This window comes from Poecile atricapillus, chromosome 1 (genome assembly GCF_030490865.1).
Source record: "Poecile atricapillus isolate bPoeAtr1 chromosome 1, bPoeAtr1.hap1, whole genome shotgun sequence".
Classification (NCBI taxonomy): Eukaryota; Metazoa; Chordata; class Aves; order Passeriformes; family Paridae; genus Poecile; species Poecile atricapillus.
Genome location: NC_081249.1, coordinates 125,868,672 through 125,891,748, shown reverse-complemented (window position 1 = coordinate 125,891,748; position 23,077 = coordinate 125,868,672). Strand labels below are relative to the sequence as shown.

The 23,077-nt window shown below is 42.1% G+C and overlaps 1 protein-coding gene across 1 annotated transcript in view; it reads left to right on the top strand.

Annotated features, from left to right (window-relative positions):
- Positions 1 to 23,077, top strand: part of RRAS2 (RAS related 2) — a 42,481-nt gene that overhangs the window by 6,857 nt on the left and 12,547 nt on the right. The window lies entirely within an intron of this gene.

Here is a 23,077-nt window from a genome sequence, read left to right as displayed (position 1 = left end):
CTTTGAACAACCAAGACAAACTCTTACTGTGAGGAGTAGGAGGGAGCCAGATTGAAAAGTTTAATTGCAAATAATGCACTTAGGCAATGCTGGCCTGCAAGGGGTTTGTCGTACAAAGCTGCTGGAGTTCTGTTTTGAAATTCTGAGAGACAGCAGTGGTAGCCTGCTACTACAAACTTCTAGTTAGATCCCAAGTGAATGATTTCTGTCTGGGCAGTGAGTGAGGCCCTTTCTGTTCATCCTGAACTGTATCCTTCTTTATGAAGACGTGCTCTGAGTGAACAACTTTTCTTCTTGTCTCTTTTTTATCTTCTCTTCTTTGCTATTTTGTATGTTCTGTCTCATGTCTCAAGTGTGGTTGCAGCCTGGGTTTGGGATAGCCTGTAGGGCACTTAATGGGAACAGATCTTTCCTCTCTTTAGAGCTTAATTACTTAAAGGAGATAGCAAACAAGGGATGTTTGCTTTGCCTTTTCTTACTTTTTTTCACCATGCGTATACTTAAGCTAGTTACATCCCAGCGTGTGAAGCTCATGGTACACAGTGGTGCTTCTGGATGGAGCTTTGGTGAGGTTGAAATTACTTTTTTGTAGATTGCTTGCTTTTACTAGGGTGTTTTTAAGAGGATTGGCTGGACTGCTGTGTCATGGACTGTTCATGGTTAAGCTAAAGAGGGTCACATATTCACGTTTGAAGTGCTTGATCTTGAGACTAATCAAGCATTGTGTGCAAGGGCTGTTGTTGCAGCGAGATCAGGGATTCTAATCTGCTGCTGGAATGGGAAAGGAGATGGAGAACTTGGACAGAGTCTCAAACCTGACTGAGTGAGGGCTACTGAGGAAGACTGTGTGCACTTCTCCATTGCATGGGGAAATGCCACAGACTCTGCTTACAGGGGGAGATCCTGTTGGATGATGGAGCTCACGGTGAATCTCTGTAACATACACATGTGCTAAATCTCACAAAGAGACTGAAGAGGAGAAGGTGCCTCTGGAAGAGGCTTGTGTGGAGCTCCCCAGAACTGCAGTTGGCAAGAGAGGGCTGCATATGTGACCACGAGAGCTGTGCTGGTGCAGATGGGGAACTGGAGGGCCTTGAAAGCGAGGGCAAGTTGATTGTTTGCTTTTTAGAAGGGACTGACAGTGGGCAGGCACAAGGCTGGGGAAATGTTTTTGTTCTTCAAGCCTGAAGAAACAGGGCTTTGCTGTAATTGAGGGTTTAATTTGATAAGCTAGTACTACAAGTAAGGAAAAATGTTCAGAAGGTCCCCCTGCTGCCACAGCAGTTTGCCATTACAGCTATTTACTCCCTCCAGTGCACCGAAACTCCGCAAGCCCTCGGAGTTAAAAATAACCAGGGAATGTTTTTACCCGGGATCAGTTACCCTGTCTGGTTCACTGTGCAGCTCTGCAAACAACTTCATCTGGCAGTCGAGCTCATTTAACCAGCCCTGCACCAGCTTCTCGGCTGTGAGCAGAAAGTGAAGTGGAGTTTTTGGTGAATCCAGATAGGAATGAGTTCAGGCGATAGGAATGTATGCAGAAGGGCACCATTAAAGATAGCATAAAGTGCTGGCTGCTGGGACCAGCGTTGCTTTAATAATTAACTAGATGTTAGCACTGACACATAAAAATGGTGCAGCTGAAGAAAAAAAATTAGTGTAACACTCACAAGCAAAGTACTCCACAAAAATCTTTATTCAGGGGGCCTAGGAGAAGCATTATTTCTCAGCAGATTAGCTGTGGGCACACACATTAATAACTATCAAATGTGTCACTTTCCTCAAGTCTTCTAAGCCAGAAAATAAACTTGAGCTTCCACACAACTTACCAGCAAATTGTTTTTCCAGTCCTGTTCAGGGTATTCTGTAACTGTAGTGATATAATATGTTGAGTCACCAGTTATATTTCCTAGGAAAAGAAATTTGTAAAATCACTCTCGTTACCATTTTGAGTTTTCCTGACAAAGCTAACAACCCAGCTCATATTGAAGAGCATCTTCAGTATTCCTCATTTAAGCAGACATAAATCCATAAACCTGCAAGAAAATCTGAGTGTTTTGCTTCATGTGTGGTAAGTAGACCATGAAATGGTAGGATGCCAGTGATAAATCTGTGTGAAAAATCTGGCATCTTCGGGTAGAAAAATGATCTACTAAATTTCTTCTGTTATATTGGACTTGTTCTATGCAGGGAAAATAAGTGGGATTACAGTAATATGCACTGCTTGAGGTAGGGAGTTACTTAACTGTGTGTTCATAATATTTCTGTGTTTCTCCCTCCCTTTAAGAAGGTGCTTTATGATCATGTAGAAAGGTACCAGTCTATAATGTACTTGTATATGTGCATACAGTGTTTTCCTCTAGTAGCTCACTCTAACAAGCCTTCATTAGCAAAACCCAATAAAGTAATGGTGATGTATTTAAATGGATTCTGGCTTTGCATGACCCAGTATTACTGAGAATGCAATAATGAGTATATTTTAACTTTGCCTTGCAATTTCAGTTGCTGCTTATGTTTTTTTTTTCCTAGCAGCTTGTCTTTGAAGTCCTCCAGAAAACACAGCATCTTTGCCTTTGCATCCTATTCTCCTGCCTCCTCTCAGACCCCCAACTATGTTACTGAAACTTGACCACGTCCTGAGAGCTTTCCAAGATGTGCCCATACGTGCTGTGTCACCTTGATTTCCCATACTTTGATTTTTCCTTGAACTGACGTTCCCCCTCCTTGTGAAGCAGGTTTGCATCCTGAATGGAAAGAATGGGAATTCTCAAAATACAGTGGAGGGAGGTGATATCCTCCTGTGCTCAGCACCACTCCTGTAGTGTTGGACCAAATTCTGAAGCTTTTTTCTGATGGGTGTATGCCATGATAAACATTTTCCAGACCCTCCAATTTGAAAGTGAGCCTGTGAGGCCAAAATCCTTCTTAGCACATCAGCAAAGTTAAGCAGCTGTGCCTTGTCTTACCATCTGAGAGTATTTGAAGGAGACCTGTTAAACTGTGGAGATAATCTGATTTCTGTCTTTGTAGGGGCCTTGAGAGGGACGTTTGTGGTGGGGTTTTCGTGCTTCTAGAAATAAATTGTTCTGTCTGTGCTATCCAGTGGACCAACCACTTTGAGTATCCTGCCCTGCTGCTTTTATTGCTGGCTCTTAGCAGGCTGTCACCAAGCCACAGTGCTGTTGTCCACTTAGCTTTGGTTTCCAGCTCTTTAGAGTCGGTTTAACTACTTCTCCAGCTGTTGGGACAGTATTATTTTATGTTGTACAAGTGATGCTACCAACTGAAGGAGTGCTAAACCATAAAGCTCTTTTCTGGTTTGATTGCTGCAAAAACTGTGTGTTTAAGCTGTATGCCATACCTGGGATTCGGGAGTTTTAATCCTCTGGGGGCACTCCTGAATCATCAAGAAATTATCAGAAGGGAGTCAGGCTGCTCTGTCTAACTTCTTGAGCATGATTTTACCATTAAATTTTACATAAAAACCAGGCCTTCTGTCGTAATGTAATTTAAGATGCTTCTGCTTCTGGCAATTACATGGTTTGTAACTTGCTCTGTCATCCCGCATCAGCCTCAGGGTGATGCTGTAGGAAGAATCCCAGAATCACAAGTGTCCAGGTAGAACTGGAAGAATTCTTTGTAGCTCATGGGGAGCTCATGGGGACCAGCAGAGCCATGGTGAGGGCCTTGTGCAGGCAGGCTGGGTGGGACAGGCAGCCGCTTCTGCAGCGGGTTAACCACGGAAGATGATGTGTGTACAACTGCAGCCTTGTGCAATGGGGGGAGGTTAACCCGCTCTGGGGGTAGGCTGAGACCCAAGGGGGGTTGCTGCTCTTGCAGAGGGCACAGGGAGGGTTGTGAAATGGCCCCTGTGTGTAATCCTGACCAGCGAGTCCTGCTCTGGGAGCAGAGGGTGTTCAGCTGAAGTCTCGGGGGTCAGACCGTGTCAGAGCAGCTGATGGAGCAGGCGGGTTGGTTTCTTTCAGGTTCAGCTGATAATGTCAAGGCAGCTCTGAAGTTTTTCAGGTGTTGTGGTCTTCTGGCTGACCCAGCTGCTGTAGGAGCCCGCACATCTCAGACCACTGAGACTGCCCAGTGATGGGTTTGCTCTTTGGTCTGTCCTGAGAACATCACTTAGTGCAAGGAGACGTTTCAAACAGAGTGCTTTACTTTCATCAAGGATGTTTAAAACCTGAAGCGTTTCTGAATTCCTGTATCTGTGACCTAAATCTACTAACTATAGAAAATGTTTTGTCTCACACAGAGTTTCTGCTTTGTTTCTGCCTTGCTGGAGCAGCACACTCAAATATAATACTGCAGACATCTCAAGTTCTTTGAATTTAAAAAAGACACTTTCAAGCACAGCTTTTGAAGTAGCTAAAGACATGTTTTCCTTTAGCTGTCTTGAAGTTTTTGCACCCATTGGAATGGATATAGTGTCTATCAGGTAACTGAAACTTTTGACAAATTATTTTTGTCTGTTTAACTATTTTTAGTCAAGTACATCCTACAAAAGTGGAAAAATTCACTAGCGTTTGTAAATTTGAAGTTGCCCAGTGTCTCTGTTGGTGGGACTGTATGGGAAAAGAGCCTCAGATCTGAAGTAGTCAACTTCCTTGTCCCATTATCTGCCTCTGCCGTGTAGGTTACATTCCACACATTTTTAATAGTGGCTTCCCCTCCTCCTTAGCTGCTTTGACTTGTTTTGTGGGAGGGCTTGAATATTTCTACTGACATGCCAGAGGTCCTCTCCCAAAAAAGGAAACTGATAATAAAATTGTTCACTTAGAGCAGATTTTGAAAATAATCTGGTCTGTGCTGATCTGGGTGTCTGTTGAAACTGAGGTTTAAAAATCCAATTGATTTGGGGATTTTGCTCAAGGTTTGAGTTTTGTTTTGTTTTTTTCTAATTTTTTTTCTTGTAGTTTAAGAGCTAAAATTGCACCTTGAAATTCTATCTTCTGTGCATGTCTTCCATTTACAAATGCTTTGAAGAAAATAAACAAAAGCCCTGCATCTCTTGAGCTGATCTCCTGAAAAAGATACTGGATGCCTGCCTGCATGAGGGAAGGGGGTGATCTGGAAGAATTTGTTCAGGGTGATTTCAGAAGATGAATAATTTAAACTGCAGCCACTTGCATCAGACTAGATAATTGAGGCTGGGTTTTCTAACAGCTGAACAGCTTATGTTAAAACTTAAAAAACTCCCTGCAGCACATGTACTTTAGGTAGCTGTTTTGTACGTGAGTTAATCCCATGCCAATTGAGTAGCGTGAGAAATTGAAAAGTATCTCAGCTTTTCCCCTGTGCTAGGAGTTACAAGATGCTACTGTGACTGCCTAGCACTATTCACCTAGTTATTCATCTTTTTGTAACTTCTTCCTTGAATGGATTGTCTCTCCTCAGTCCAGAAAACACATGATAGATAGAGGGAAGGGGACTCGCGCTCCTTGATTCTCCTGGACAAAACCCCATGTCCTGTTATTGCTGACAGAACATCTCCAAATTGGAGCACTGACTTCTATCAGCTTCCAGCCTGTGCTTTGAAGTGTGAGCTTTTGCAAAGGAACTGCTGCCTGCTCTCCCTGCAGTGGGCTGTCACTGTCATTCCCGGGAAGATATCCCCAGATTTGTTTTTATGTCTTCAGGATCTGACGGTCATTTCCTAAACCTGAAGCATGTAGACTGTCAGTGCCAAAACTTACTTGAAGAGGACTTTGTTATAACTCTGCTTTCCTGGTTAAAAAAAAAAAATACATACATAAATATATATATATAGATATGTATATGTATGAAAACTAGCAATGCTTTAGTGGGCTTTGATTCTGTTCCACATGTTTGTAACACATACGGTCCCTCCAGGCAGCTTTGAGTTTTGGTCATTATGAAAGGTTGAGTTTAACACATGCACAGGAAATGAGTCTTCTAAGACTTATGACTTAAATTAAAATACTTTCTAATGCTGGAAGAAAGCTCAAAGGAGAAACTACTTGCCTTTAATTGGTAGCATCCAGCCTGTCTTTGTAACTAAGATCAGCTTTGCTGCCTGTTAAACGCTGGCAGGGCTGTCTGGTGCTAGGGCTGAGATCAGAGGGATGTTCACACTCTGCTACATTCAAGTTAAGCTAGGAGAAGATAAGGGCTTCTGAAGGGCTTCTGCTTGCCCCACTGAGGGACTGCCTGTTGTGGGGCTTCACCTGTGATCACTTCAAATCTGAATAGTCCATTATTCTAAGTGTGAAGAAGTTGAAGAACCTGTTTCTAATCTATAGAAATGGAGAGAAACTAATGTGCTTTCCTGTGGTTTTTGGTGCAGAGGGTTGTCTGCCTGTGCATTCCACGCTCTGTTTTCTCTTCACTGAATGCCTTAACCACAAGATCTCTACTTGGTAGAATATGGGAGCGGAAATAGCAGTAAGGTTTTTGGTTTTTTTTTTTTAAACTAACAAAAAAAACCAAAAAACAACCCTCTGATTAAACCCCGTGCATTCTAAAGCTGCCTTCTGAAAGTAAACAAATTGAAGGTCTTTGCATACTGCTCACACATTTTAAGATGGCATTTGCTGTACTGCTGCCTCTTCATACCTTTAAATGAAATAATTTGCAGGAGTTCTTTGCTCAAGAAAGCAATCAAATAATGATGTTCCCTACTTATTTGAAGCAATACTTTATTATGTGTGCCTGTCAGACCAGGGAAGACCATTGCATGTTGCAATTTGAATTTAGATGTTGCTCTGTAGATCAATTTCCTAATGAAAACAAGTGGCTTTGGGTGATGGAGTATGTTCTTTCCTTCAGGGCAGGATGTTTTAAGCTCTTTTCCTTACTAGATGTATGGTAAAGCCCCTTTTTCACAAACTGTTAACATGTTAGTAGCAGGTTAGCAGAGGTTGGAGTTAAGAGTTAGTACAGAAGGACTGTGACATGTAGTGAATCTGGTTGGTTTGATATGAGTTCCCTGCTTCTGTACATGTTCTCAACTGGGCTTGGGTAATTTACTTGTTAGCTTCTCATTTCCTGTCAGTCTGAACTTGCTTGTAGAGAGAACAACTTGAATATTGTTTGTTTCTAATGTTTTTGTTTGTGGATTTTATAATTGCTGCATTTCATGCTGCAGAAGCTTTTGGATTGCTTTCTTCTTCCTCTTTGTGTGGGGTAGCAAGGCCTTGTGCTGTCCCTTCTGCACTCCAGAATCAGCCTGTGCAGGATTATGGCCTCCAGAAATTAAGTGAGGAAAGGAGGGATTGCTTTGGAGAAGCCTAAAAAGCAAGTAAGAGCAGCCACAAAAAGGATCTTCCTTGTAAGTTGGTTCTAGACTGTGGAGAAATCAAATGTTTTCAGTGCTGTTTGTGGAATTCATAAAAGTACCCTCTTTTCTGAGCTTGCTATATGCCTAAAGGAAATTGGTCTAATGTGGTTTTCAAAGTCAAAATATTTTAGTAATAAACAAATTAAGAGTTACTTTTGTGGCAATGGCTGTTCACAGTGTCTGTCCTGAAGAAGGAAGCTTCCTTGAAGATTTGTTACAAGTTGGTAGTCATAAAATCAGAGGGAGAGATAGCAGCTGCTAGTGAAACCTGCTTGTCTTAAGTGGAGAAATACAACTAGCATGATCAGATTATTTTTCATCAGCCCTTGTCCATGCCTTTGATCATCCTTGTACATGGTTTAGACAATATATTTACCAGTGCTTTTCATGACCTATATTCCTCTGATGTGCACCTGTGTTTTCCAGATAATAATGCTTTTCTCCTCAACTGATGTCTGTAAAAGAAAAATGCATAGAGAAGTCAGCCTGTATCTTCTAATGCAAATGAAGTAAAAATCATGTGGTTTGGCTGCTCTGTGCAGGCTGGCTTGTAGGTTTAGAAAACAAGTTTATTTGAGAACTTATGCAAATTCTTTGTAAGAATGAGTGCACATGGGGCAGAAGGGAAATCACCTTGCTGGAAACCCCCGGAGCAAATCTTGACTATTGCTGTTACTGAAGTAGCTGAATTTGAACCCTTAGTTTTTAAGTTCACACCTTCAACAATCTAAAAATCCCAAAGCCTGCCAGTCTTTATAAGGAGGTGATGATAAACTGGTCAGTGTGAGTATGCTGTAGGAGAAAAAGAAATTCTTTGCATTTTTAGTGATGTGCCTTACTTATTTTCCCTTAAAACTTGAAAGCCTGCTAAAACACTAGATTGTCTTATTCAGAACAGGAGTAGAAGGAGAGGGAGGGAAGTATTTATTCTATTCAAGTGAAATTTGTTTGAAGAGTTGTTTTTGAAGGTTTGTGTGGACCTACCTGGGTGACTCCAAAGATTTAGCTCTTAGGAAATGGCAACAGAAAACTGGGCTCAAGTCTGTTTAAATAAGCACATAAAGTTACAGTTTTGGAAAAGGACGAGAAAAATAGTTTGTTTACCTGAACTGAGCTGAGATGTATTGTGTGTAGTCTGATGGTGCTTCTATCCTCTTCTGTTTGGGACGGGACATTTCCCTGAAGCAAAGCACGTGACAGAGCAAGATCCCTCAGCCAGAGGTCTTTCCTTTCTATTGATGGTTGGTCTGCTAAGCCTTGGGATTCCAGCAAAGGCCATACTGTGGAGATACCATCTCGTCAGGATTTGTGTGCCTGCAGCATAGATGGTGTCCCAGAGGTTTTTAATATGAGGATCAGGTGAAAAGCGAGGGAAGAGTGTGGAAAGTTTCTAATCCAGTGGAGGTTTGCATGCTCGTGATGCTCTCATGTTCTGTAGATGCATTTAATAGTTTTCACAGGGTTTGCTGCTGTACTGTAGGAGGAGCATTTGTTTGCTGTATTAATCTGCTTGCCCAGTTACTTAAGGAAAGCTGTGTTTACAAGCTTTAGAAGACAGAACCAAGGGTGGAGAATGACTCTCTCTGTCACAGCATGCGTGGCTGGGTCAGTGTATGGAGCACTTGTGCTTCAAACAGGGAATTACAATACCCATTGTTTCGTGAGAAAAGGTCTCCACTGGGGAGCTCAGGTTCAGCCTGAGCATCCAGCTCTGGAAGGAAATTAAGCACTGTTTCCCTTCAGCAATTCATGTGCTTCTGAATGGGAAGTGTTTGCTCTTAATTTGATCTTTAAACTCTTCTTCCCTTTGGAGGAACTTCACTCACGCATGGGTAGAGAGCTATTTTGGAACTTGCTCTCATGTACTGCTAAATAGATTGTTAGAGAGGAAAATACCAAACAGATTTTCAGTGATGCTAAGGTCTGTGTGACTCTAGAAAATACTTGCTAGCTCAAACTGTGAATTCGTGAAATAAGGTTGCATTGCCTGTGGATGTGGTGTTTGATACAAATCGTGATTTTAATCTGTTACTTAGAATCTGCTCCACTATGGGAAGCCATGGTGCTCAGTGTGAAACTGCTCCAATCTTTTGTTTGCCTTCTTTACTGCTACCATAAATGGCCATACTGTAAAAACATTTGTTGACTGTGTGTGGTGTTTGATTGTGTAGTGCCTCAGCTGAATGTTTGCTTGCAGTTTCTTGATGTGGTTCGTCACAGATGTGGCTTTTTGAAACGTGAAAGTAGGTGTTTGCGCATAAAACTAGTTTGTGGCATGAAGTAGATCTTAACATTAGACCAGGTCTCCCAACATGCATCTTGAGCGTGCTGTGTCTCTGGGTTTTAATGGAATGACAAGGGTCTCTTACAGCAGATGTTTGGCTTTTTTGCTTTAGTTATAAGAACATGTGGTTCAGGGTTAATTGCATTCTCACTGAGCTAGAAGAATCCTTGCTTTTAAGACATACATGCTCTAAAAGTACAAAAGCCAGGATTGACATCCAACTGAATAGATCCTCCAACTCAAAAAGTCATGGGAAGTACTCATCTAACAATCACAGAATCAGTTAGGCTGGAAAAGACCTCTGAGATCAACAGGTCCAACCTTTGACCGATAACAACCATGTTACTCAGACCACGGCACAAGGTGCCTCATCCAGCTCTCATCCCTCATTAACATCAATGCCATAGATATTAAGTAATGTTAGTTATTGCTATCTTTTTCTATTCCAGGTGGTGTCTGTGATATTTCATAGTAAAAAATAAACTCCCTCTGAGATTTCTACGTGTTTCCCTGCCCTGTGAGCGGGGTGATGCTGACTAAGAGTGGTACCACACCCGCAGGTGCACAGGCGAAGGGGAAGAAACACTGTGGTTGGTTTTAGTACAACCAAATGTTTTGCTGGTAAATAAGGGTTTTTTTTAGATGGAAATCGTTGCTTTCTTAAATATGTAGACCGACTACTGAGGGTAAAAGCATTTTTAATAAAATTTGAGGACATAAATGTGTTTCCATTTGACACTTCAAAATCTGAAGTTGCTGAGGCTGGAATTTCTGGCACTGCTTAAGAGCATTTTAATTCTGCTTACTGGGGCTTTAGGTTCTCTTCCTTTTCCCTGTAGATCTGCTAACAAGCTAATTTAGCAAGACAGTACATATAACCAGTTCTGTGCAATGAAATTGTACTCATGTCAGGATCAGCAATGGTCAAACCACTCAGTAGCTTTTGGTTCCTGGAATTGGGCTGTGTGCACATTTCCCTATATGCGAGTTGTGACAATATTGGTCACATTGTGCTTTTAAAGTCTTGACTAATTGGGAGGATGGTGCTACGCAACATCTTGCCTCTGTCAAGCTCCCTAGTGAATATTCCAGTTGTGAACGATTTGGTTTTGCAACTGCCGTGCTGCTGGGGTGGGCCTGTGTGTGGTGCTCGCTTGGTGGAACAAAAGGATGGCCATCCATGCATCTTCTGCCCAGAAAGCTTCTGCCCCTTGCTTGTTCTGTGATTCTAATGTTGATTCTGATGCACACTGTAAAACAACTCAGGAAAAATAGGTACCACCCCGTTTGATACTCTTCAGCTGAGTATAAGCGAGTGTGGATTCTGAAGGAGGTGCACAGACAATGCTAGGGCTGCACATAAGCTTCATATGTCACTCTGCAAATGTGCTGATTTAAGTGATCTCACTGAGTAACCTTGTGCCACTGAGGTGCAGGGTCTGGAGATGCTGCAGGACAGCATTTTTGGGTTGTCTTGTGGGATGCTAATGCAAAACATGGAGTGGAGCCATAAATTCTGTCTTCCCAAACATGAGTCTGGTGGTTTGGGTTTCCTTGTTTTTATTTATATTTAGGATAAAACTTTCTCTTTTACCTCATGTGTTTCTTCTAAGAGCTTCAGCTGTCTGCCTGTAATGTGGCAGTTCCAGTAGACATGGCTTAGCTTCTGAAAAGTCAGAAATGAAGTGCTACATAGGCTTTGTAAACAATCCTCATGGGCTGTCCTGTGCCTTAGCCACTTGATGAGAAAACCAGGCTGAATTACGCTGTTGTCAGATGGGAAGGAGTAATAACCTTTGATCTTGAAATCTGCTGCTGCTGGTAGTGAGAGAGACTATGAAGACATTCTTCAAGGACATTAAGATTAAACTTCTCTGCAAGCACTGATTAGGTTGGAAAGGAAAGCATTGTACTTCCCTGGTATCTGTGATTGGAAATACCCTGTATTGCTTTTTTTTTTGAAGTGGATTGTCCAGCTGAAACTTTGTTTCAGTTACACTAGTCCGCACTGCAGCCTCTTGCACCTATGAACTTGATTTCTAAGCTTTTGTTCTTCCTGGAACCTGGAATTTTGAGGATAGTGATAGTAATTTTGGACAATTATTTCTGAAGCAGTAGTGTCCACATCTGTGAGACTACAGATGTGCTTAATGTGCTTGTGCTTTCTGACATCATGATGTCAGGTCAGCCTGCACCCCTGAAATATCCATGTTGGGTATCTCCCTGCTCACATGGGGTAGGATTTCTCCATCCTGACTCTTCTAACAACTCTACTACAACACATCTGGCTCCAAAGGTGGAGTGACCACATTGCTGTGCTAAGTTCAGTTTAGAATGGCTAAGTCTGGGCTCTTTTTCTTCCCATCTGTCAGAATTGCATCTGTTGAACACCGTGCCCAAGCAGTCGGACAAAACAAAGGCTTGTGTGCCAGGAAGGCCTGAACACGCTGTCCCGAGCGTGAAAAGGCTTACGCAGCCTGCCCTGCCTTGGAAGAGATCCCCTTCCTTCCTTTTCACTCTCACAATTAGGTGGGTTAACCTGACACCTTATGTTAGAGCCACGATAAAAAAATGCTCTTCAGCTTTTTGTTGTTTGGCTCTAAATCCCAAACTGTGGTTCTGAGTGCTTCTCCTTGATGTGTCTGGGTTAAAAATCAGGTGCTGAAATTTGAATCTCTTGAAAAACTCCGCTTGGCAGAGGGGGACATGAAGGTTATGGAGCTTTTTACTGATTTGGGAGTGAGTGGAGTGCTTTGTTCTGCTCCCTGGTCCCCGTGGGAGCCCGTGTGCTGGCCAGGCTCAGAGCAGCCAAATCTGCAAGTACAGATCGCATGGAAAAAACCACCTATTGACCAGTGCAAATTCTCCTTCTTTCTGAGGGTTTGCTGCTTAGTCACAAACTTCTGAGAAATGGTTTCAGGTGGAGGAAAGCACATTTTCATCTTAGAATACAGTGTGATTGATGACTGATATGGATGTGCAAAAAAAACCTCTGGGTGTGCCCGGCTGCTGCGCTGCTGGGCCTGCAGCATGGGACCCCTTGGGTTATTCAGCCTGGCTTGGTGTGGCTTTCATGCCCTGTCACTGTGGTGTGTGGAAAACTTCAGATATTGATGTGTTAGAAGTGTGTGTTTAGTGCTTTATTGCTGTTGGAGTTTTTAGCATGAATTTCTGGTTGGCGGCTTGCCACCTGCAAGCTGTTGAGACACCCTTTTCTGAAGGAAAGTTACCCAGTGTGTTTTTATTTTAATTAATTTTGCAGCACATTTTACCATTGTAATATATGCACCATGTAGCCTCTGATGCTGGCGCTCCTGAATGATTAACACACTTTGAAGGAGTCCATTATTTCATGGGTAGGCAACCAATTATTTCAATTATCATTTAAAATTGTCATGCTCCAGGATAACTGCTATGTGTTTTACTGAGTTGGGTGAGGATCTGGGGGCAAAGCTAGTAATTATTAGCCTTGCAAATGAAAATAGATGGCTAAATAACACTTACACAAATGTAATTTCAGCATTCCTGACACTTCTGGTTATGACACTTTCCAAACTTAAAGATAATAGTAATTGTCTGTAGTCTGCAGAATTAGTCTAGACAGTCTAATCTAAGGCCAAAAGGTTGGAGTTGAATAAATATGTAATTTGGGCAAATAAGCTCTGCTTATCTTCTTGAAGCAATAGTTCTTATTAGATATAAGTGCTATTTTATAGCTTTTTCCTAAATAATTAGATTTTAATGATCAGTCAACAAATCTTTGAAAAATAAAGCACTCCAGACTTTGCTAATGAAACTAAGTGTTATTATGTTGGATATCGTCCAAGCTGGTGTTCAAAAATTCCATGGAATTTACTGGTAATAGAAAAAACCCTACAGGACAGGAGCTAGTGCATTGCTATCAATGTCTACAGTGACCTGGCAGTGTAAATAAAAATGTGTTACTGGGTCTGAAAGAGTCATTTCAATGTTTTTGTTTTCCAGCAGAACAAGTGCTATGATCAAAACTTCTGGAAGCTTTCATTCTTTGGGTTCAGTCCCTTTTGGCATTTATATATTTGAGCAAATTGTGTATCAATAAAGTAGTTGTATATATTAAAGTTGGATCAAAAGGCATCTCTTGGTGATATTATGTGAACTTTGTTAAGGTGTCTGGGCATTTAAATGTGGTTTGCATGGCTAGTATTTATTTGGGTGAGGGATTTTTATCATTTTTATGTGGCAGTTTGAACTTTGTGATCTCTCGATCATCCTGAAGGCAGCAGGGAATTACAGTGGAATGTCAGAACTGGGGATGGTAAAACCTTCCTCTTTCACTAGGAAGTTGCTGTAGCTTAATTGTAGAATAAAATTCTAACCTAGAAATACTTAATCCCAGCTTGACTCATTCTAGAAAGCTGTAGGCTCTGGGTTTAGTGGGCTAGTCAACCTGATTCTACCTCCATGTTAAACAAATGTTTCAAGAGGAAGAACGTGGAGAATTCACCTTCCTCAGGCTTTCTTCCTGACTCTTTCTGATGAACCCGCCAGAATAAGAAAGGTGTTAACTTCAAAGAGTTTTGATCTTAGCTCGCTGTGGAGTCCCAGGGATCAGACATTTTCAAGTACTTAAAATATGAAATAGGGGTTAGAGTTGCTGGAGTGCAGCTTTGTGTTACTGACTCGTTGGCCTAGAAAAACTTCTTACTTTAATTAATTTAATTAACGTAATTGTCTGGCTCCAAATGTCCGTAACCTAAGCTAGACAATCTGAAAAGTCCAAGTTCATCAGAGTTATGAGGTGGCTTCTTTGTTAATAGACTGGAAATGCCCTAAACTAAGCTGAAGTCTGTTGCTGACTGTGATTACTTCCAAGTTACAGAAGTGAAGAGAGGTTTTAATTGACTCTAAGTCTTCTCCACTTACTGTACTTAGCTTATAAACCAAAATCTCTTAATTACACTGTATATCTTGTGGTGTTCTAATGATTTCATGTGCATGAGAAAAAGTATTCTATGACTTTTGCCTCACCAGGGGATTTTTGAAGCAACCTTACTTTTTCTCTTACAGCTGTAGTCCCCATTATCTGGTTTTACACAGTCCTAAAATCAGATATGTACTTTTAAAAAAATACTACTGCTTTCTTGAGAAAAAACTTGAGTTCATCATGAAGAGCTTGTGTGAGCTGCTAGTTTTCAAACTATCTGAACATGATAAAACTTTATAGATGAAAAGCCAGTGTCTTTTTCTTCCTAGAATTATGAGTGGTTAAGATGAGGAAGATGAAATACCTGGTGTGTTCATTGTTCCTGCACATACTGTGAAGCTAAAATGAAAAGAAATTAAATCAAGACCCAACTACGCTTGCAGTATAGAATGTGCTTTACAGTCAGACATGTTTCAACTTGAGAAATTGCAGGGCTGCCTTCAAAGAATTCTGTAGGTGCTTACTGGCATTACAGGGCAGTAACTGAAGGCTTTTCAAAGTCTTCTCAGACAGTGAAAGTGCACCCTCTCTGATCTTGAGCAATGAAAACTGCACCACTAGGAAGTACTCAAGAGGCCAAAGTTTAGTGCACATATTGCCTAAAGCGGGTCTCTGAGTGAGTGTGCTTGGTGTTTGGTGTGATTTGATTTTGAGATATTTGAGGATTATAAACTGGAGGGAAATGTTCACAGGCTGTTAATACCAAGGTACTGTTCTGTGGGGAGAGCTGTAAGCTGGAAACTGAAAGGAGACCTAAGCACAGTGCAGATTCAGTTTGAGTTTAAAAGGTGAAAGCTGTCTTTAAAAAGTATCAGTCTGCTGTTTTTTAAGGAAGTTAGTATTTTAAAAGATGTTCACATGCATTGAAAAATATATATGAAAAGAAAACCCAGTCTCATCAGTATGATGTACTTTACATTATGTTCACATAGCCCACATACATAATTTGAACCATAGAATCCTTTAGATTGGTAAAGGCATTTAAGGTCAAGTTGAGGCTGTACTGGTGTCTGATAGTGTGTTTAAGCTTGGCAGTGTGTTAGCAAAAGGGCACATAACTTTTCAGAAAAACAGTTTTAATGATTATTCTTGAAACCTCTATAATTTGAACATGCCCTGAAAGGCTTAGTCAAAGTGGCAAAGACGCTTTCTTTTCCCCAAGCAAATTTACTGTATCTGGGTTTATTTTTTTTCTTACTGGATCTTGTAATTATCTGTTTAGCAGTTACACTCTCTATATTTCTACCTGTAAACCTAAGTTATTTTGCCAGCCATGCCTTAGGTGCCAGGTTTGAGGGAGAAAAAAAGGGTGGGGCTGGAGAAGGCAAAGCTGCTTTATTTAAATAGCAGTTAGGGGAAGGGAAAAGAATAGCAGACAGTTTTTTAGGCGTGTTGAGATGTGTAAGAGCTGATGGATGTTCCCTGTCAGCGCACAAAAGTCAGTTTGATTTCCGTCTTTCGTATTCCTGAGTCTTGGTGTACTACGTGACTGCAGAATCAGTTGATGCTCCAGAACCAACCTGGCTCTTGAATCTGTCACACAAGTCACTCCTGCCTAACTGGGGATGAAATCTGAAATTTCCTAGCATACAGCCATCTGGAGAAATATCACTGGATATGAGTGTGTTTATGGATACAAAATCCAAGTGTTCATTTAGGAAATGCAAAAATTAAAGGTGCATAGACAGATTTATGTTTTAACATTCAAACTGAGGACACTTTACCCTCCATACACTTTCCCCCTTGCCCCCCACCTCCCTATCCTAACTCATCTTTCCCCACACCTGTGAGGGATGCAAAACTAGTTTTGTTATTAGGTGTTCTGGGTAATGAGCAGAACAAAGCCCATATAGAAGAGAGCCATGGTGCATTTAGCTATGTGCATTAAATATGCTTGTGCACTGAACACAGTTTTCTTGGGAGTTTTCTTTTCCTGATGTGCTCCCACAGTGATCAGTGTCCATGGAGGGAGAGGGGCAGAAGAGTATGTGGCTGTGTAGCAGGACTCACACTTTTAGTGTTTCCAGGCTAAGCACAGCTTTTGACAATCCTTGCATTGCATAAAAAAAATTAAGGAGACTTACCTCTGCTTAACCAAGTCAGGTGTTTTTTTCTGTATCCTACTGTCTTTGACCTGTATGTTGGCAGGGGAGCAATCTAATGGATCTACTCTAAGGCTGCCGTGGCTTACACAACAACTTTGCATTTTCCATTATGATTTTCTTCTTTCTTCATTAATGTTTGATTAAGCATGTACTTAATCATAAAGTTTGGTATTTTATGTATGTGTTGCTATTTTTTCAGGAACATATTAAAATTTTCAACTTGTGTATGAATTTGCAAAGGGCTTTGTAACATGCCAGTGGTGGGTGGGGAGACAAGTCGTGTTCCAGGTGCTGATGAGACCACAGCCTCATTTATTATTCAGAGCTCACTTAAAGACCCAATTCAAAAGCTCCTGGGCTTCAGATTTATTGGCTGAGATCTCTCTCCCTGCCCAGCTTCCTGGCCAGGGGTGTGCTTGCTTCTCAGCTTGGATGGGGATGGCTGAGGGTCCCTTTAGCTTACCTGGGGACATGGTCAGGCATGAACTGGGCTAGCTGAATTGGATTTGTGTTATGGTCAGATTCACTTTGTCCAGTCCTGCCCAGCTGTGCTGTGACAGTACTGTGACAGGGCTTAGCTTGTACATGTCTCATGTCATCTTTCTTTCACTAGAGCTTCCTTCAGCTTAATCCTCTTCTCTCTTTGTGCCTCAGTTTTCTCTCTTCATGAAATTAAGTGTTTCACATCACTGGGAAATGGCAGTAATTGAAGTTACAAATGACATCTGTTTCCCTGGATAGCCATAACAACGCTGACAGTACACATTAGAGCACTGGGAAGTAGTGCAAATTGAGGGAGGCATCATTGATTACTTGTGAGCACTGACTATCTTTTAATTTATATTTCTTGGAAGAAAGGAATGGGTGCTCTTACTGTTTGTATAATTAAAAGAAAGAACATCTTAAAGATTTGTAGGAATATGGGATGATTGGATGATGACACACTTAGCCTTTTGTAGCATGAGGCAGTGTTCTAATCATTATTTTGTTACTCTGGTCATTATCAGGGTAATTCTAGACCATTGGTCTCCTATTCTCTCAACATTCAACACCAAAATATTTGCCCTCATTCTGTAAAGTGTGACTGTTTATGCCTGAACATTTGTGTTTGAAATGGTGCTGGGTTGCTGTGGGTACCTCCTGCAGTCCTTTTCTGGCACAAAACCTTTGCAGAGGTGGCACTTCATGTCATCAGCCCCAACAGCATCCACCTCCTGCTTTTCCAGCCCCAACCACTTAAACCTGTCTGGAAATACTGGGTCCTAGGGAGCCACCTGCTCCTGGGGAGGTGTATGTTTGCTATTGGAACAAGCTCCTCAGAGACTCTCTGATTAGTGTTGTGCTTTTAGTGTGTTTGGGTTTCTCTGTGACCCAAATGCTTGGGGCTCTGCAAAATGCTAAATTTGTATGTTCTGCTCTGTCTGTTCCTTTATTCTGGAATGCAGTCTGAGTTTATGTTTGCTTCTAGAAGTCAGTTAAGGTTTTTTTACTTCATGTTTTCCTTGTTTTCTAGCCAGCCAACTTGTGTGCTCTAAAGGAGCTCATGTGCTGTGAAAGGGGGTTCTTTTAGTCCCTTGAGGTGCTGAGGCCCTGAGCTGCTGCTTTGCCTGATGACCCCTTCTGCTGGGCAGGTTAGCTCTGGACCAGGGCAGCATAGTGGGTAAAGTGACAGGTCAGTGTCACCCATCCTCTAGGAACTTGCCTGTGGTGACACAGAACCCATCTGCTTGCTCCTCCAGACACAGAGGAGCATAGATTGGAACTCTTAGAAATGGTCTCTCACCTCCTTTGCAACCTGGAGGAAGGCACAATGTGTCACTGGGGTCACTTGACTGCTCTGCCACTCTTAGGTACAAGAGTTGAAGGCAGAGGCTGTAAGATTCCATGGGTGGAAAAACAATGGAAGTTCCAAACTGAGCTGTGCAGTCAGTCATTTAGATCTTAATTCATGGTCTGAGAAGGCTTTTATGGTGTAGCCAAGTACCTCAAACAGAAAGCTGTCCACTTGTGGCCCTACAAACTGGCTGTGGCACTGGAGCTCTGGCCTTCACCTATGGCACTGACTTTGTCTTTGGCTTGGAACGAATGCTAGACATACTCATTTGAATAAAGAGAACTTAGAACTTCTGTCTTTTTCTGGGTTAAATATTTCTGATGTGATCAGTGTGGTGTGTGATAGGGCTGCAGCTGTTACTGCTCTTTGTTGTGTGCCCATGGTGGAGACCTGGGCAGTGCAGGGGATGAATTTGGCTTCATATTGGCTGAGTGGGTCAAGTGCAGGGGAAATGAGGTAAAACCTAGGGAAGAGATGATAGTGTAGAAGGCAGGCAAAGGAGAGATTGCCAGAAGAAATACTCTGTCAAGGAGCACAGCACAGGAATGTCTTGGGATCATATATTTCAGGCATTTGGGAGTATGTTCAAGTCTAAAGTTGAAGCATTGGTGGATGCTACACATGTTTAAGTTCTAGCATAAAAAATATATCTAGGGAGGATTTTTGGGCTGTTTGCAGTGCTTCAATTGCAGATGCTTATTTAAATCCAGAGCTGGTCTCTAACTGTAGCTGGAGGGTGGAAACCCTTCTATTTCCTTGCCTTTACTGGGTTTGAACCAAAAACTTAAAACATGTGGAAAAAATTTAAATAAGCAACCAGTGGCTCTTTGAAATATTGTGTGTATGTTTAGTAAATACAGATGGAGATTATAGAGACAGCAAGGATGAATATATATTTTGGCATGTACCTCTCCTTTAACTTGTAGTGGTGTGCTCTCACTGTGCTGGGCTGCCTTTCCTTGCATGGCCTTCGAGCTTGGTGTAAAGAGAAAGGGAAGAATGTTATGCAGCCAGCCTCTGGACTGCAGCTTAGAGCAGCTTCCTGTCAACAACATCCTACTTCTCTCCCACCCTAAAACATAAAAGTGCAAAAGAAAGTTATCTCCTGGCTTTTCAGTTTGTGGACTGTTGATTACTTTATGAAGGGTAAATGTAAGAGATGCAGAAGAGCCGTGAATTGGCACTGGGGCTTTCCATCAAAGGGGTCTTTACTTAGTCATTTTTATTTATTTATGGAGTGGGACTCAAGCTTGTAAGCTAATGGAGGAATTTCTCTATGTATATTAAAGGCAACATATAAATGGAGGGAGATTATAAACTTAAGAGCAGGTATTCATATCTTCTCCTTATCAAATGACTTGAGTGATTGAAACAATGATTTAGGGACTGCAGTTGCCTAAAACACAGACTGCTAGAGCAGTGTTCTGTACAGTGTCATTGTTTCCATGCACTGCAAGTAGAAACTCCTGTGAAGGTCAGGAGATCTTTTGAAATGCATTTTAAAATGAGGAGCGTGTAGATAAGAAGGGGTTTTAGTGGTGGGTTGCCCAGCTCTAAGTGATGTAGGTAGCGTGGGGATGGGGATTTTTATATTCTTTTGGTTTTTTTCCCCTTTGCAAACATCCTTGGCAGCGAGCTTTCCCGTCTCTGGACTTGATTGCCTCAGCAGTCCTAGAAAGAGAAAACCTAGAAAACCTGTTGCATAATATTCTGGATAAATTGAATGGCTGATGAGACTGCTGGGCTCAACTTCTCATTTCCCTTCTAGGAGACGGGTGGAAAGAGCTTTGATTTTGCTGGTGATTAAGGGAGTGGTGTAACAGGAGAGCTTGTTCAAGTTACTATCTCCTTAGAAGAAATTTAACTGCTTCTAATTATTTCCTGCAGGCAGTGGCCAACTGCAGTGGAGCCAGCTGAATGAGTCGTGGCTCTTTGGATTTGTCAGAGAAACTCAACTGCTCCTACAAGAAATGGAGTTTCTCTGATATTTCCCCGATCCCTGGGCTGGATCAGGCCACCCTGGCGAGCTGTGCCGCGTGTTCCGTGGTGCCAGCTCTCATCCCAGCCTCCTGCTGTAGTTTCCTGGGGCTGCTGTAGCTTGGCAGGGTGGCAGCTCTGAGGTGTTGGGGCTTGCACTGGCAGCTTTCATAAAACAGCAGTAGGCAGGCCTGGGTATTCCAACACTGTGGGATGTGCTTGCTCCTCTAATTTGTCTGGATTTGGCATCAGTGTGGAACCAGTAGGTTGTCAGTGGTTTGTGTCCACTGGAATTGCGCTCCTGTGAGGTTTTTAAGCAGTTCTGCCACAAACTCCTTGACCTTGACAAAGTTATTTTTATATAATTTATGCCAGTGTGGGGTCCTGGGCTTGCTGGGTGTGCAGGCACCTTGCCCGGACGGCATTCGGGAGCGAAGGGATGGCCTCATGGAATGCTTCAGGATATGCTCTGCCACTCCTTAATTCTTTAAACACTGGCTAAACAGCAGCAGGAAGGTCGGTTTCTGCTCAAATTGATAAATACTGTGTCTGCTACATCTAAGTTTTGGGAATCAGCCCGGGCTGGGTAAGGCCTGCGAGCTGTGGTGGTTGTGTTTCCTGCAGCACAAAGTCCCAGTGCAATTTGGGAAGACTCCTTCAAAACCAGCAGCTGTTTCAGGCACATAAGCCTTGTCCAGTGCCTGGAGGTAAACCACAGCACTAATTGCCTTTGCAAACCTCTCCTGTAGCGGCTGTGACAGCAGATTTGGCAGTGCAGCTCCATGGGAGAGAAGAAAATACTTGTAAGAGCAATTGTTACATGGGGGAGCTGTGGCATCTGCTCATTCTGAATTTGACATGTGGCTGATGCTGGATCAGGACAGCTTAATCTTACTTCCCTTTTTGAGGGAGGAACCACGTTCCCTGTCTCTCTACCTAGTCTTGCACTCTTGCTTTGTGCATAGTTGGGGTTTTTTTTTAATTAAAAGAAACAAGCTAAAAAGGGTGGAGGGACTCACAGAAATGCCCTGCAGATTACGGAACATGCTGTAGTTGTTGGCCCTTGGACAGATAATGAGGAAAATAAGAAGAATATGTCTGAGATCATTATGGATTTCTTTTTCTGAACTCTTAGTGAAAAATATTGCCCTTGCTGGATAAAAACTTGCTGCTTTAGGTGTTCTACTAACACTGATTCATGAGAGTAAAATAAATCTATTCCAAATTCTCCTTTTTATTTAAAAGCTGCTATCCTTTACCATTTTGTAGATGTAAAGGTTCAGACAGTAACTTTGAATTCTGCAGAATGGAGGAATGAAAGCTGGAGAGGGATAGGGAGTAATTTTAGAGTGCAGGCTTTATCTTCCATGGTTTAGTCACCTAATGCTTTTTAATAAATATCACTTTCTGTTTCTTTAATGAAACATAGGACTTTAATTCCCGTCCTTGTGATCATCCTTTTAAAGTCAGATTCTGTAAATTATTTCATATATACATCTGTATGTTCACATAAATTTTTCATCCATCTTTCAGTGTTAGAAGCCATAGAAGAGTTGAGACCTTATTTACACTTCATGTAAATTCATTCCTCGAAGTCTCTTCTTAAGCTCCTGGATGGTATGTTTTGAGTTGTGGATAGAGGCAAGAGAAAAGATGAGAACAGTTTTGAAGGGTGAATTTTTTCCTCTTTAAATCATAAAGGGGAGCAAGGTAAAGGGATGACTTGTAGTTGAAAGAGCTGCTTGTTCTGAGGTGACGGTCCTGCTGCCTATAGATAGGCACTTGGGCTGTGTGTTGCATTTAGGATTCCATGCCTGTTGGTTTACTGGGATTATTTTTAGTGGAAGAGGGTTTGTTTGGGTTTTTTTTTGTTTTGATTGGTGTGGGTGGGGTTGTAGCAGGGTTTGTCCTGGGTGCCAGTGAGTGGACATTGATGTCTACTTGAAATGCAAAGGAGCTGCTCAGGGTCTGTGCTCTGGGGGGCAGCAGGTTTTTAGTGTGGTGCCAGGTCTAAATAAACACATCAACAGCAACCTGTATGGACTCCAGCTGCACGATGGTTGTGTGTGTGTGAGCACAGGTTATATACAGCAGCCACAGCTGGCTGAGTGTGCTACAGCTGGTGATGTGTTTCTCCCAAGAAGGCAGCTGAAGCTCAGTCCATGAGCTCTGCTGGGGAACCCCTGTCCCTGCTGCTAAACCAGGAGCCTGGTGTGGACATGTGCAAGTGGTGGGGTCAGCTGGGTGCTGGGTCAGGACAGCATCCTGCAGGCTGTCCTCAGGAGCAGCTCCGAACTGGAACTGGACAAGGGCAAATACAGCCACATAGATTATCTCCAAATATAGTTAACTCTGTTCTGCACTGACAGTGGTGTGTCTGGAGAAGGTTAGTAGGCAAGTGCTGTGATTTCAGTTCTTCCTTCCCCCCCCCCCGCTTTGTTTTCCCAACCATGACATCTGTTAACTTGATTTTGCTAAGTTTAGGCGAGCAGAGTGTTGTCTTGTTGGTATCTTTAAGTTTGTGTGATGGGCTAAGTGTTTCAGCAAAGCCCCCTTCTTTTTTTTTTTTTTCTTCCTAGTAGCCAATAACTGGTTTCAAAAC